General features: G+C 35.3%; 2 long non-coding RNA genes across 2 annotated transcripts in view; one reads left to right on the top strand and one right to left on the bottom strand.

Annotated features, from left to right (window-relative positions):
• Nucleotides 1-16013, bottom strand: part of LOC119069048 — a 67792-nt gene that overhangs the window by 18178 nt on the left and 33601 nt on the right. The window lies entirely within an intron of this gene.
• On the top strand, nucleotides 7747-11985 carry LOC119069050. The gene is made up of 2 exons (XR_005086270.1): nucleotides 7747-7804; nucleotides 11771-11985. It is a non-coding gene; the product is annotated as an uncharacterized LOC119069050 (long non-coding RNA).

Raw genomic sequence — 16013 nt, 5'->3', positions numbered from 1 at the left:
AGCTGTATACAACAACCCGACCATTCAATATCAATATTTGATATTTATATTTATCGTTGATATTATTGCTTTACCAAAGAAACAATAAATTTTATTCGTTTCTTGTTATTAGGGTCGACTTAACAGTTAAAGTTTTATGCGAAGTAGTTTTCCGACTAAGATACGAAAATACTATTATGCAGTCCTACAATTATTGCTGCCTCTATTGTTGTTTTCGAATACGTGTAAACCGATCATTTCGGCTTTCAACTTCCTGTTTTTGTTTTTTTTTTCGATTCGGAATTCCCACAGTTTAGCCAATTTAATTTATTTATTTAGATGTAAAGTCGATAACGAAATTATTTGAATTCCTTGTGCCATTCTCAAAGTTCCAATTACTTGAGCTGGTTCGAAAATATTTTCTCAGATTTTATATGAATCTAGAAAATCAATGAAACAGGAAAAAAAAGAGGAAAACAAACAATTGATACCATTATGCGAGAGGGTTGTTCCAACGTTACATACTACGGCGAATTGTGGACTGTTGAGAGGGTTGAGAGTGTGTTTTTTTTTCTCCCCCACATCGTTACATATTCCGGGGGAATGTGGACGGTTATGTGTATCACCCACACATGAGGTATATTGTACGATATTCAATTTTATTCCTTTTACTTGCATGTTCGGCTATACCGTACAACTTATCCATTTATCGAGACATGGATATCGTGTGTAGTATTTATGTTGAACATTTCGTCGAATCTCTATCTCGAAGAATTTTACTACAATTCGATATGTCATCATATTGTATGTTAACGTTTATTTTCGATCAAATTAAATATCTAGTTAGGCTTTGTGCACATAGCATATATACTTACAGGTAATGTTTCCGTTAGGAAATGTTTCAGAGAGAAAATTCACGCAGATTAGACTAAAATACTTATTCGCAAAATGATTTTTGTATAGTTGTCCCGAAGTCTAAATTTAACTTATATTCTTGTACTCTTTTCAGTATTGAAGTGATATTACACCTCCAGCATGTGTTTGGCGAAAAGAATTGGAATAAACCGTTGTATTGATGGAAGAAAGTAGCGGTAACACTAATTTCTTTGACGAGTTGGACTTAAAAACTGAAAAATCTACTCCTGTCGCTATAAATAAACCGTTGCAGAAAAAACACCTTAGGGATCAAGTGGTATGGATACCTTCCTGAAGTTGTTGGAAAGGACGTTGCAAAATTTGTAAAAGGAAAATGTTTCTTGCAACAATTTTCGCAACTACTTCGAAAGGCTGGAAGCCGGCTGAAGTAGTTGCAAAAGTAGTTGCAAAATCTGTAAAAGGAAAATGTTTTTTGCAACAACTTTTGCAACTACTTGTAAAGGCTGGTATGGATCGAGTGCGTCTAATTTTTCTCTCATCGATTTTGATCAAGCTATGAGTCGCAATTCTCGAGGATGCCTAAGAATTTGACGAGAGTCTTGAGCGAATGACGTCTTGAAGATTGTCAAGAAGCCTTTGCCTTTAGGATAATGGATTTTCAGAGGATTTTTGGAAGAATTCAGTGGACGATTTTGAACTTCAAGAATTTTATAGGTTTTTGAGGATGTTCCATTTTCTTGATGTTGTCCAATGGATGTTATTCCGCCCCGAGCAGCAGATATGTGTAAATTTTGTTGACAAAGGATTTTCAAGAAGACAATCCTCAGAGGATTTTCTTCTTTTTATTACATTTTGTTGAACCCTTCAAAGGTTTTTCTGTGACTTTGCAGATTTTGGTAAGGATTTTCTATGAAGTTGTGGATTTTCTTTCTTAAAACATTGAAGGATTTTCTTAGAATTTTCTTTTGACTGACAAAGGATTTTCTATGCCCCTCGATTCGCCCCATCGACGTACGCTGATAAATTCAGACAATTTAGTTTGGTCGTTTTTTTGCAAGTAGCTACCGCTACTTCATAAATTTTGATTTTCTGGCACATTATGTACTTCACAGCACAATACGGTTTCAAAGTCGTCGATATTATTTGAATAAATTTCGAAATTTTATTGATATTATTGTGTGTATCCCGTGTGCGACATAAATGTATTTTCTTTGTTTTACAACTGCGCCTGAGAGTGCATTCAGCTGATGGTGAAATTGGAAAGATGACATTGTGTGTGGATGATGACATTGAAAGAAAAAATCATTTCATGTCTGAATTTGTATGAATATGGCCAGTGATATGAGAAAATGGAAAACAAATCAGGAAATTTATAATAATAATGTCAAAACAATGAAAAAGCTTGGTATATGGCAATTAAAAGTTTTTTCTTCTTCTTTCTCTCTCTATCTCGCTCTCAGTATTTTATTCTTTTTATTTTGTTTGCCGGAAAATGTCTGATGAATAATTTATTATTCAAATCAAGTAGGAAGTTTTCTTGTTCTCGTCATTAGTGTGTACGGCTTATGCCAATTTTCATATTACATTTCTTTTTCTTGCTATAAAAGTTTTTTTTTGTAGATTGTAGGTGAATAATTTTTTTCCTTCTTCGTCTTCTAGATTTTCGCTTATATTACCATCTCTCTAACCTTATCCCAGACTTCGTTTCCACTGTAATAAATATGTTTTTACGCAATTTCAAAATAAACCATTTTTAAATTGGAGATGCCGTTCCCGTTTATTTTGGTATAAATATGTACATCTCCCATACTATACAGAAAGAAATACGACAATTACTTTTGTTGCTCATCAGCGGTAATTCGGGAACGAATTGAATGTTATGATGTTGTATTTAATTCAATTTAAAATTTATCGGTGAGGAAGCGGTGTAAACAACTCTTGGATCTGTGGGGGCGTGTGTGAAGGCGAAAAGAAAGACGAATATTTGCATTCAGATCGTATACGAATGTTGTCACATATTCCAAATTTTGATTCTGATATTATAATCTAAAAATAGAATACCACCCATCAGAGTCTTTGCTACTTTCGGAATCGCTTTTTTTTCGCACAGTCCCACCGAGATTTTGCATTTAAAATTTAGCGAAAATTAATATAATCTGGATCTTGAGGCCATATACAGTTTTTAAACGATTTCTATGTGCCGAATAAGCACCAGCTGGATTTCATGAAATCCAAATGCAAATCCGTCCTAGGGAAGAATCAAAACTCAGCAGAGAAACATTAGACCTGATCACAAGCAGAGCAGAGTTGGTAAAAAACGGAGGGCGAGATTCGGTGGAATACCGGAACTTGTCTAAAAGTATCAACAAAGCAAGGAGATCAGATGAAAGAAAATATAATGTCCAATTGGCTCAAAACATAATTGAAGCTAACTGCAATATGAAAGTCCTACGGAGAAAAATGACAAACGCCAAAAAAGAAATCTTCAAATTACGAGACAAAACAGGAACGATCCAAACGGATCGAAATGCGATATTAAACATTGCAACAGAATTTTATGAGAATTTGTTTTCTTCAGCAAGACAGAGTCCAACGAAAGAAACCGAAGATAGACCAATAATAAGAAACGTGGGATCGGAGGATATGCCCGACATAACTGTTGATGAAGTCAAGGCCGCAGTAGCCGAGATGAAAAACAAAAAGTCTCCCGGAGAAGATGGTGTTCCAGTGGAAGCCATTAAACTGGGTGGAGACTCCTTATTAAAGGCAATCACGGCTTTGTTTGGATTGGATTGGATGGGAAGGGGGTTAGCCCAGCACCTAAACCTCTAGTGGGCCTGTTGTGCTATTGCACAAGTCACTTGATCATATGAATTGTGATTTTTCATCATATCTCTCCGGACTCAGATAGTTCACAAATCGACCGTGTAAACGTCCCATACGTTGTGAATTCTCTAAGCCACGAGTGGTATGCGAAGACCACAACCATCACTAATGACTCATGCATTTTCCCAATGAGCGACTAGTCGATCATAGATGGCGCTTATCCTACAGTATGTTGTATATTGTGAATTGTGTCATTGACATTGTGTCAATATGGCGTGATTATTGTTGCGAAGAAATCGAATATTGGATTTCTTTGAAATTTGCGACTTTGTTATGGTCGTACAGCCATTAGATAACTAATAGCGAGTGCTTAATCACCAAGTGATTAGAATAAAACCAGGCAAGCATTTTTGCACCGGGAGTCGAACCTGGGACCTCTTGGGTATAAGTCCTATGCTCTACCGATTGAGCTACCTGGACGGCTTTGTTTAATCAATGTCTCCAATGGGAAGAAGTACCAGAAGCATGGGAAAATGCAGTGATAACATTGCTGCATAAAAAAGGAGACGTAACAAAGCTGGAAAATTACCGACCCATAAGCCTATTGTCAACACTCTACAAGTTGTTTATGAAAATCATTACGAAGAGGAACACTAACAAGTTCGACTTCTACCAACCTGTTGAACAAGCTGCTTTCAGATCTGGTTTCAGCACAAACGACCATTTGCAGGTGATGAGAACGCTTATTGAGAAGTGTCTTGCTATTCATAGACTTCGAAAAAGCTTTCGATTCAGTGGAAACATGGTCGATATTGGACGCATTAGACGAATGTAGAGTAGACTCAAGGTACTCCAACACAATTCGATATGTGTACAAAAATGCTACTTCATGTATAAAACTTCATAAGAGCACGGAGAAATTCAGAATCGGCCGAGGTGTAAGGCAGGGTGACACTATTTCACCGAAATTATTCACGGCGATTCTGCAGAGTATTTTTAAGAAGTTAAACTGGAGTAAAATGGGAATAAAGATAAATGGAGAGTACCTGAGCAATCTCCGCTTCGCTGATGACATTGTACCGATAGCAGCGAATCTAGGTCAGGCTCAGCTTATGCTACAACAGTTAAGTGAAGAGGCAAGCAAAGTTGGCCTCAAGATGAACTTATCGAAAACAAAAGTCATGACCAACATCGGGGACGATAGAGAAATCAAAATTGGTGACACTGTCATTGAACGAGTCGACAGCTATGTATATCTAGGACATAAACTGAAGTTAGGTCTGGACAACCAGACTGCAGAAATAAGACGTAGGATTGGTCTTGCATGGACAGCGTTCGGAAAACTCAGACTAATTTTCAAAAGCAAAATGAATAATAGTCTGAAACGCAAAGTTTTCGACACTTGTGTCCTTCCAGTGCTCACTTATGGAGCGGAAACGTTAACTTTAACGAAAGCATCCGAAGATAAATTGAGAGTGACACAAAGAGCCATGGAACGGAGTATGCTTGGAATAACACTCAGAGACAGAATGACGAATCAATGGATTCGACAACAAACCAGGGTCGTTGATGTCATGGAAAGAATAGCATCTCTGAAATGGAGCTGGGCGGGACATATTGCAAGAAGGACAGACGAACTTTGGACCAAAAAGATCATGAACTGGCGACCATATAAAAGACGAGCTATAGGTAGACCACCAGAGAGATGGACAAACGGAATTAAGAATATTGCAGGTACAAACTGGCAGCAAATGGCAATGGATCGTACGAAATGGAAAGAAGTTGGAGAGGCCTACATCCAGCAGTGGATAGAAACAGGCTGAAAAAGAAGAAGAAAGGTGTACAAACAAAAACACTTTATATTGTAAACAATTCAAAGCCAACCTAAACACAATGCATTTCTACGTTAACGTAATCTGCGTGCGCACATAACACGTATGATTGAAGTAAACACATTGTTAAGAATGTGTTTCGATTGTTTATCATAAAAGAAGTATGTGTTAGTAGATCAGCTGGTGCTTATTCGGCACATAGACATCTTTTGAAAATTGTATATGGCATGGCACTACTCATGAATTTTTAGTAATTTATTTTTGAAAATGTGATTCCTTACATTCCAGGATAATTCAGAAATTAATTCTCAAAATTACAGAACCGTCTTCGCATTACAAATAAGCTGATATTGCCATTAGAATATAATATGCTTCAATCTTACAGGTCATTTAGTTTATTTTGGCACACTGTGGCGGCAGATGTCTTGGTTTTTTCATAGATTTTAAAAAAATAATCAAGTAACAGGTAAAAGATGCGGAACACCTCTTCCTAATAGCTGTGAAAGTACACTCAAGTACGCTCATGAGCACCTAACTCTTATTTGTTCCACTGTTACACACATTCATGTCTTGCGAGAAATCCAATGTGAAAATGTGCGAAACAAAGTGGACTAATGAAAATAGTAGATAGATAAGACGGTGGCACTTTTAGGTGTTCATGATTGTACGTTAAAAATAGTTTTTAATTTAAATCAAAATGAAATTTAACGACAGCTATAACTGCTTGATAAACAAAACGAAATCCGTGGTGTCTGCTGTTATTGCTGTCTTTATCCGGATATAATGAGTTCACTTAAAACGACATAATAAAGACAAACGAAACGAACGGTACATGCTGATGGGGTAAATTTGTTATTCCGGCCACTTTTCATCAATCAAGCGAAAGCGTTCAATTTTAATGAATACAAATCCACACAACATCAAATTTCATTTCTGTTTCCATTCTCGAGGATTTAAAACGCCCTACACCCAAAAAAAAACGTCCAATAATGCAATCGTTTCGATTTGAGATTGGTGGAGACATTAGGGCTTTTCTTTCGGTGTGTTAAATGGCAAAATAAACAAAAATAGCTCAACAGAAGGAACAACAAATGTAAAAGGTAAGCTTATACAACGAAAAAAAAAATACTAAACGGATTTTTTTTCGTCTCCTTCTTTAAATCCCAATGAGGTATGCCATCATGGTATGCCTGTGTCGTATTAATAAAATGGGAAAACGTTGTTTTTATTAAGCGAACTTTTTCGTCTTTTTTATTAATAGAAAACCATAGTGTCAACAGACACAACAAGACATTAGTCTTTGTAGTAACCATTGATATACTTATATGGCAAATATGAAATTTGGTTAATTTATTCAATTTGAGTAGCAAGATATTTAGACTGATTTTTCTTTTATGATGAGCTGCTGTAAAAATGTGTATACGGGAGTATACGGATTACTGTACGAATCGTGATGTGCTCGGTTTGGCAATGAGTTTTGTATAATAAATATGTTAAGATGTTGGTAGGGAACTGTGTTTAAAATTACAATTGCGCTTAATTCGAGAATGACTCGGGAAAGAAGAGAAAAAAAATATTTCAAATGATTTCCGTGGGATATACACTCACACCTTAGTTAGTTTATGTTTGAACGCTTTACCTATTCATTCGAAAAACGTGTTCTGAATACCATCCTACACAGTTAAAGGAAACAATAGCTTTTGGTTTTATACTTCAAGATATATATCTCTTGTATAACCGTAAAATATCTTTTGTGGAGTTTCATGTGAGTGAGTGAATATATATATGGCTTTCAGGAGGAGGATATGGATGAAAACACGACTTCTGTATGTAAACGTGTGGTACCATTCTGCGTTAACTTTAATGGATGAGTGAATGGTGGTATAACTGTGTAGTACATACTGTATGTGTGTTTAAACCCGTACGAAGTACTGGGGTCTTACAGGTTTACGCATACGTTTGTAACACGTCGAATTGGACCCCCTGAGTAAGGGGAAACCTATTGTGGTTGTCGATAGATGCCAAATCAGTGAAAAAAAAAATGTCCGTCTGTCCGTCCGTTCTCTAACTTGAGTAAAACACATCCGATTTCTAAAATTATTTTTTTTAACTAAATTCGAAGATGAGTGATTTACAATACCGATCGACAAAAGAAAGTTTATAGAAATCGGATGACCGACTCGTGAGTTTTTGCTTGTAGGTCGGCCCAATTTGAACATATTTCGTCTGTTTTCGCTTTATTAGATAGGTATTGATCGTACCAATCAGGGAAAAAAAGTTTATGAAACTATGTTCACCAAAGCGTGAGCTGAGTCTCTTGGAGTGAGCTCATATCTGGCTACTCGGCCGTACAGTGAACGTGGAGTATTTTGTCAATATCTCCAGTAAATTTTGACCGAATTTCATGATTTGTTTTTTTGTTTGAAAGGTATTAACGAATGTAAAGCGTCGGTTTTATTTCCGGTCTCCTAAAATGGCTGCCGGCGGCCATATTGGATTTTATTAAAAGTGATATAAAGTGGGAAAAATTGTACTTAGACAGTTTCTGTTGACATAGAAGTAATTGGTTATGTTTGTGGGGTGCTTCAGGCATTCCATATATGGACATCTATATACAACTATATACATCTATGTTGAGCTATATACAGGCATATAATTATTTACTCAGAATAATTATTTGTTAGTTTTGAGACCGTTCTAACAGCCTTTTACAGCCAATAACAAGTTCAGTCTGGACCACCGGCTTTACGTGACTTCCGAACCACGCCTCGAAGTATGTAATTACTCTCTGAGGAAAGTTAGGTGCGAAATTGATATCTCGCCTTAATGTAGGCTAGGCATATGTACACAAATTCATCGTATTTGGGTTACGTCATACGATTCATTCAGTGTGTACATCGTTGCAGCCACCAAACACACCGCAACTACCCAAATTATGAAGCTTGAGTGAACTAAGGACGTTACCAATGCGATATAATCGCTAGAAAAATTCCATGCGGAATTTGTCTGTCACGGGAATCGAACCCGGATCATTTTGGTGGAAGGCTAGTACGTAACCACTGAGCCATCCCGTGAGCTATATAATAGCATATTCATCTGTGAAATGTTTATTTATAGTAAAATATAGGTAAATATAGCAATTTAAATAGGAATTTATGAAAGCTGACTTCGTACGGGACTGTCGATATTGCCTCTAGCAATTTTTTGTATATGATAACAAGGCAAAGAGTGGATAATGTAAGTGATTTCAAAGGGCGAACAGCTTTTCAGTAGAGACGAGTATGAAGTAAGAGAAATAAAGAGTTTCACACTAAAGGCTTTTGATACGAATAGGTGTTTCGTACGGGTCGGCGTTAGCTATGTTTTTTTTTTGTCGTTCTTGCTACCCAAGAATATGGTTGTCAATAAACTGTACGTACACAGAACTCTGTTCGCGAACACATTTCAATCGTAAAAACGGTGTGTAAAAAAATCACTAGTCAAATTCGGTTACGTTAGATTCTTATCCTCCTATGAATTAGCCGTTTCGATGAAATTGTACCGATATGTATGCTGTGTTGATGGAATCGGTTACGAATGTGTGGGCGGTACGGATTATCTTAAATGTTTAACACAAATTGGGGGGAAAATAATTTTTTTTTGTCATTTGAGATGAACGCTGCCAGAGGACTATTTTAGTGAAATTTGTTTACTAAAAATTACCAGAAGCAAGTTTGGTAATTTCTGGTAATTAGCAAACAATATTTCCGAAAATCGGTCATGATGCTGAAGCCACAAGTTTCGTTTATCAAATGAGTATGGTGAAATATTATATATCCTTATACATACCGAAACTCTTTGTGACAACCTGATCTGAACAAACTCAATGTGCCTACAATTAACCACAATAGTGCTTACTGTTTTATACGTCAGTTTGTTTTCATATACAATTAAATTTCACTTGGTTTTTACATCATCATCGTAGATTAAACATTCTACCCTTTTTAGCTGTTTTCAACTTCTTCCTTTCTCTTCATCAAGAGCTTGTGCGTGATGGTTTTGTTATTTTTGCCGTACGAAAACTATGTGTATTTTCCGTATGCTCAGATGAAATTTATTATTTGTACCTTCTCTATAGGCATTTATGTGTATATAATCTGCTATTGTGTGTACAAATATGTATGTATATTGACGAGTGTATTTTTCAAGACCATCTCAAGCTCACGACCTGTAGAACAAACATTCAGAGTGTGAGCTTTTGTTTGAGCAAGTGTAATATTATGGTTGGTATTTTGACTTTATCCGTATGATTCCATTTATTTTGTATGTTTTCGGATAGCATACGTAAACTATTGTTTGCACAGCGAAGGATTTAATATGCACATAATAATTTAGTTGTAAATATGTGTGTATAATCACCTCGTTTATGGGCATCGATTTCGTCTAATAAATTGGGAAATAATGCGCAACGAAAAGGGTGACTATACGTTAAATATCAATTAGCCAATTTTTTCGAATCTCTTTCAAACTGAATGGTTCATATCCAATGCAATTTTACTTTTTCTAATGTTAAACGAAATAATAAGTTCGTAACAGCAAACGAACGAAAGAAATAAACCTACAGCTCGATCCAAAGTATATTTATGCAAAGCAGAATATAATCTCCTTTATTTACAACTGAATAAACGAGATTTTCAGTTGTTAATACTATTTTCTACATGTCTCTATAAAAATGCATTTTCATTCAGAGTTGAATTGAAGGCTGTACCGTTCTATATAGCATTCACTTTACGATTTTAATATCAGAGCTTAACAGCTTACTTAAAAAAAAAGAACAAAAGGAAAATACGACGAGAGTTGTCAATTCGAGGCGAAACCAAGTGCACACAAAGCTTTCATTTACATAAAGTTAGAAATACGATTTTCATTACGCAAGCAAATTGAATATTGAAAAATTAATATTTACTATACACGCTCTCAAAGTGGATATTACGGCAACGTTGGTTATGGTTGATTTATGTCATTTGTAAGAAACGAAAAATCGGGTTCCATATGAATAGTTTAATGCAGAAAATGTCTTGTCACATGTTAGCGAATTATAAGAAAAAATAAATTGATCCGTTTCGAATTGGCTTACGATGTTTTGTTTTAAATAATAACACATACTTTACGGTGAGCTTGAAAATGTCCACACCTGATACGTCGTGCACATTAAATTTTTAACTGATATTTGTAGAGGGATTAAGAATCACATATTATTAAAATCGAGCGTACGGCAAAATTTTGGGATAGCCGATTTTTTTTTTGTTTAGAACCTGTGTCAAAGTTTTTAGACCCGTACGAAGTACTGGGGTCTTATAGGTTTACGCATACGTTTGTAACACGTCAAATTGGACTCCCTGAGTAAGTGGAAACCTATTGTGGTGGTACATAGATGCCAAATCAGTGAAAAAAACATAGCAAACGCCTTTAATGTGGAACTCTTCATTTCTCTTACTTCATATTCTTCTCTACTGAAAAGCTTTTCGCCCTTTAAAATCACTTACATTATCCACTCTTTGACTTGTTATCATATACAAATAAATTGCCGGAGTCAATATAGACAGCCCCGTACGAAGTCAAATTTCATAAATTCCTATTTAAACAGCTATATACCGCTATATTTACCTATATTTCACTGTAAATAAACATTTCACAGAGGAATATGCTATTATATAGCTCTATATGCCTATATATAGCTCAATATAGCTGTATGTAGTTAAATATAGATGTCCATATATGGAATGCCTGAAACGCCACATACACATAACCAGTTACTTCTACGATAACAGAAACTATCTAAGTACCATTTTTCCAAAGATATATCACTTTTACTAAAATCCAATATACTGCCGGCAGCCATTTTGTTGGGAGACCGGAAATAGTACATGCACTTTACATTCGTTAATACCTTTCAAACAAAAAAAAAATCATGAAATTCGGTCAAAATTTACTCGAGATATTGACAAAATACTCCACGTTCACTGTGCGGCCGAGCTCACTCCATGAGACCCAGCTCACGCTCCGATGAGCACAGTTTCATAAACTTTCTTTTCCCTGATTGGTACTGTCAATACCTATCGATAAAGCGAAAACAAACGAAATATGTTCAAAAGCCGGACCTACAAGCAAAAACTGCTTGCCCAAATAGGGCGCACAAATTTGAACAAATTTCGTCTGTTTTCGCTTTATTAGGTAGGTATTGACCGTACCAATCAGGATTTTTTTTATGAAATCAGGTTCACCAGAGCGTGAGCTGGGTGTCTTGGAGTGAGCTCTTATCTGGCTACTCTGCCGTACAGTGAACGTGGAGTATTTTGTCAATATCTCGAGTAAATTTTGACCGAATTTCATGATTTTTTTGTTTGTTTGAAAGTTATTAACGAATGCAAAGCGTCTGTACTATTTCCTGTCTCCTAACAAAATGGCTGCCGACGGCCATATTGGATTTTATTAAAAGTGATTTAAAGTGGGAAAAATTGTACTTAGAGAGTTTCTGTTGACATAGAAGCAATTAGTTATGTGTGTGGGGTGCTTCAGGCATTTCATATATGGACATCTATATACAATTATATACATCTATGTTGAGCTATATACAGGCATATAGAGCTATATAATAGCATATTCATCTGTGAAATGTTTATTTATAGGAAAATATAGGTAAATATAGCGGTATATAGCTGTTTAAATAGGAATTTATGAAATTTGACTTCGTACGGGACTGTCGATATTGCCTCTAGCAATTTTTTGTATATGATAACAAGGCAAAGAGTGGATAATGTAAGTGATTTTAAGTAAGAGAAATAAAGAGTTTCACAATAAAGGCTTTTGATACGAATAGGTGTTTCGTACGGGTCGGCGTTAGCTATGTTTTTTTTTGCTCTAAATTTGTATTGCTGAGTTAGCCCTTAATTCCGCAAGAAAGTTACTTGGCCATGTTGAAACACAGCATATTTGGTATCGTTGGAAAGGTGAGACTCTAGGCTAACTCACAAATACAAACTTAAACCAAAAACGTTTGCCGTACACTCGATTTTAATATTATGTGATTTCTTATGACGGGGCTGCCCTCTGCTAATATCAATAAAAAAATTAAAGTGCACGATATATCAGGTAATTGCGGAGTGAATACAACGGTAATGATAAGAGAGGGAATTACAATTTTATCCACGCTGAAATGTCATCTCTGAGAGCGGCAGAAAAACAGTGTTTAGTGAAGGCTTCAGTGGGGATAAACCATAGGATTTTCGCATCGCACATGTGACAATAACAGTATTCCTAACAACGGCAAAACTTACGCTTTTTACAAAGTTCCTGTGAAATTTTCTCAAATAGAGGAAATAAATTTCGAATTTGTTGAAAACTTCATCGGCAACAGATCTACAATTTGCATATATGATGCAAAATAGTGGTCTGTGAAGCGTTCCGCACTTGACGGTAAGTAATTTTATTTCGGGTTAATAAATAAATAAACGAAAAACATTTCCCCAAAAATGAGCGCAATAAAGCATAAAGTTGAAAACCAACTTGTCGTGTCTGAAACCACCGCGATAAATTTAACATTCATAAGCGGTAGAGTGGGTTAGAGTCGTATTTATATATACTTTTACTGTATTCTATCAGCACAATCGAAAAGTTTAATGATAAGTTTTAAAGGCGTCCTACTTCGCGTTTTAACATTATTCTGAGCAGAACATTTTTATTGTGGCTTTTTTGCGCAAAAATATTATAATTTCGAAAAGCTATTTGGTGCATCAGAGAAATAATGGTGAATAATGCATGTTGCACCATGTGTGCATAAGTAGAAGAATTCTTTTCTGAGATTTAAAATGTCCGTCTCCGTCGTTGTGCGAAATTTTTGTTTTTTTTTTGCAGTCATTCGTAAAATTACAGTAAAGTTTTAACCAAAAACAAAACGACCAAAAATATTTTCCTTGAACAAAATTGGATTTACCTTATCCTAAATGCAGCGGAAAGTTCTAGGATCACTTTCCTTCTACGAAACGTGTCAACCGAAAGTATTTCCACTACCTTCCGTTGTATTTTGTAAATGTCATTCTATAAGATTATATCAGAGATATTTGGTATACCCCCTCCCCCTTCCCTGTTAACATCTGATTTCACTATCAACCCTGAATCAATGATGACGAAAATATTCAAGCATTCGCTTACGAATGGCGTAACAACATTATTGTCTTACTGTCATGTAAAAACCGTTTACACGATCGACGAATTAATAAATATCCGATTGATGGGTACGGTAAATATATGACAGAATAGGATCACTTTTGGATATTTATCTTACCTACCTATCGAAAAGCAGACCTAACGAAAGATAGGGCGATTTTTTTTACAGTATACCTTCTGTAAGCGCATTGAAACCAAATCCTATAAAATTGGTTGACAACATAATATCAAAATCAGCATATACCAGCGAATATAACACACATCCCGAGTAAAAAATTTATTTATTTTCACAAAATGTCATCTAATATAAGTAGAATTCCACAGAAAATCCTCGAATCTTTAATACACGGCACACACACACGCTTTCATGTTACAAATAAGAGGCACCTAATAGCATTAAAATAAATAGAATTATTTTTTGTCATTTTTTTTTGTTTGTTTTATTCAATCATATGCGACATATGTCTATACAATATTCGAGATGAAATTCAGATCGACAAATTGAGATTAGGGCTTGAAAAGTAGTCTGAATATAAAAGAAAAAGAAAAGAACTTTTTTTTTCTGCAAATTTATATAAATGTTGGTGAGAGGTAACGTCCAAATTAGGCGTGCACAAAAATACCTTTTTCTAAATAGACAAGTACACTAGCATAAAATACACAAACGTTGTCTGTTCAACGAACCTAAAATTCAGATATTAAGGTGATACGTGATAATATTTCGAATATTTTTGTATGTATTCCGAAATAAATGGGTAATTCTATACACAAAAATGAAGAAGAAGAAGAAGAGGAAAACCTCGCGTCAAGATGATCAAGACGTTTTCTTACAACGTGGATGTATAACCAGCAGAAAGTTATATGTCAAAAATGAAATTTCGTGTTACCCTTGAAGTAACTCGATTTTTCCAGTAATGCCTCGCCATGTGTAATACACAGAAAGAATGGAAATAATATTGAAGTCTGACGGTTTTTTGATATAAAGAAATTAAAAATTGCCACAGTCGTAACGTGATTTAGTTTAGGATAAACCAAATCACGCATCACACACCCGTACCGAGAGTCAACGTTTCAGCTTCGTGTTAAGCGTTAGATAAATTTTTTACATTTTGATTTCGTAGATTTTGCTTTGCTCACGATTACACTTCTAATTCGGTTTTATACCAGATTATATTTCTTGAATTACTTTCAATGACTGTGTACAAAATTGTAAATTGTAGCTTCGACTATAAAAATTCATTTCATCCTCGACGAAAATGTATTACTAAGGTGCAGGAACATTGGAGGCTGTTCATAAATTTTACTGTATACTACGAGAGTGTATTGGTGTTAGGAACAATTCCGCTGTATGTGCACCAACTCACTCTCGCCTATTAGAGTAAAATGTGTTTCAAAAAGTCAAGAACACACTCGTGCTGCGTCCTCGGTATACGTACACACCTTGTGTGTATTGGTCTATGTTGAAATATGCTATTACGGTATACGATGAGAGTGTATTCATGAATCGGTCGGGAGACAAATGAATCTGTTGCAAAAGACATAAAATGTCACACAAAAAATAGGACATTACCTACCTGCATCCGAATTTTTATTTTGGCTAGTAAACAGTTTATAGCCTGAGCAGAAGGCAATGGATATGTCTGGCCTAGTGAATTTCTATTTTGTTAAAACAATTTTTGCTCAAATTTATTTAATAAATTATCAACTGTGCCGATGGAGCTCTCAGTCTTCAACAGTTCCATTAAATTAACAAATTATTTCGCAAATGTCCTACGGATAATATCCGTCGGATATATTAATCTATCGCAGACAGTATATCGAATCTATTACTTCATTGATAAATTGTCTAAATTACGAATTGATAAATAAGTACCACGACTATCGTAGATTTGACTGGTTGGTAAAATACGATTTTCTCAAACATCATTGTCACATTCTTGATTGGCCAAGACTCGAATGAAATATTGGTTTTGACTCCCATTTATAATTTCTCAGCAACATCTTCCTCGTTTCTTTCCAAAAATAAAAGTCCTCGCACTAATCTGATCCCAGCTAATTGCTAAATATATTCATGGCAACGACAAAACAGTTCATATAAATAGAAGTTTTAATTGATATCGTTTTGTTGACAGTAAAATATTCTTGCTGGTGTTATTTATATGGATGAATGGTCCTTAAATATATATATGATAAAAAAAAATTGTTTGCCATGCATGCCTACGTCCCATTTTTTTCGTTAACACATAGAATGTCTATTATCAGATAAATGTGGAGCTACGGTAAAATATCGCAGTT

This window comes from Bradysia coprophila, assembly GCF_014529535.1.
Source record: "Bradysia coprophila strain Holo2 chromosome X unlocalized genomic scaffold, BU_Bcop_v1 contig_26, whole genome shotgun sequence".
Lineage (NCBI taxonomy): Eukaryota > Metazoa > Arthropoda > Insecta > Diptera > Sciaridae > Bradysia > Bradysia coprophila.
The sequence above is the reverse complement of the archived record's forward strand: the minus strand, read 5'-3'. Positions and strand labels throughout refer to the sequence as shown.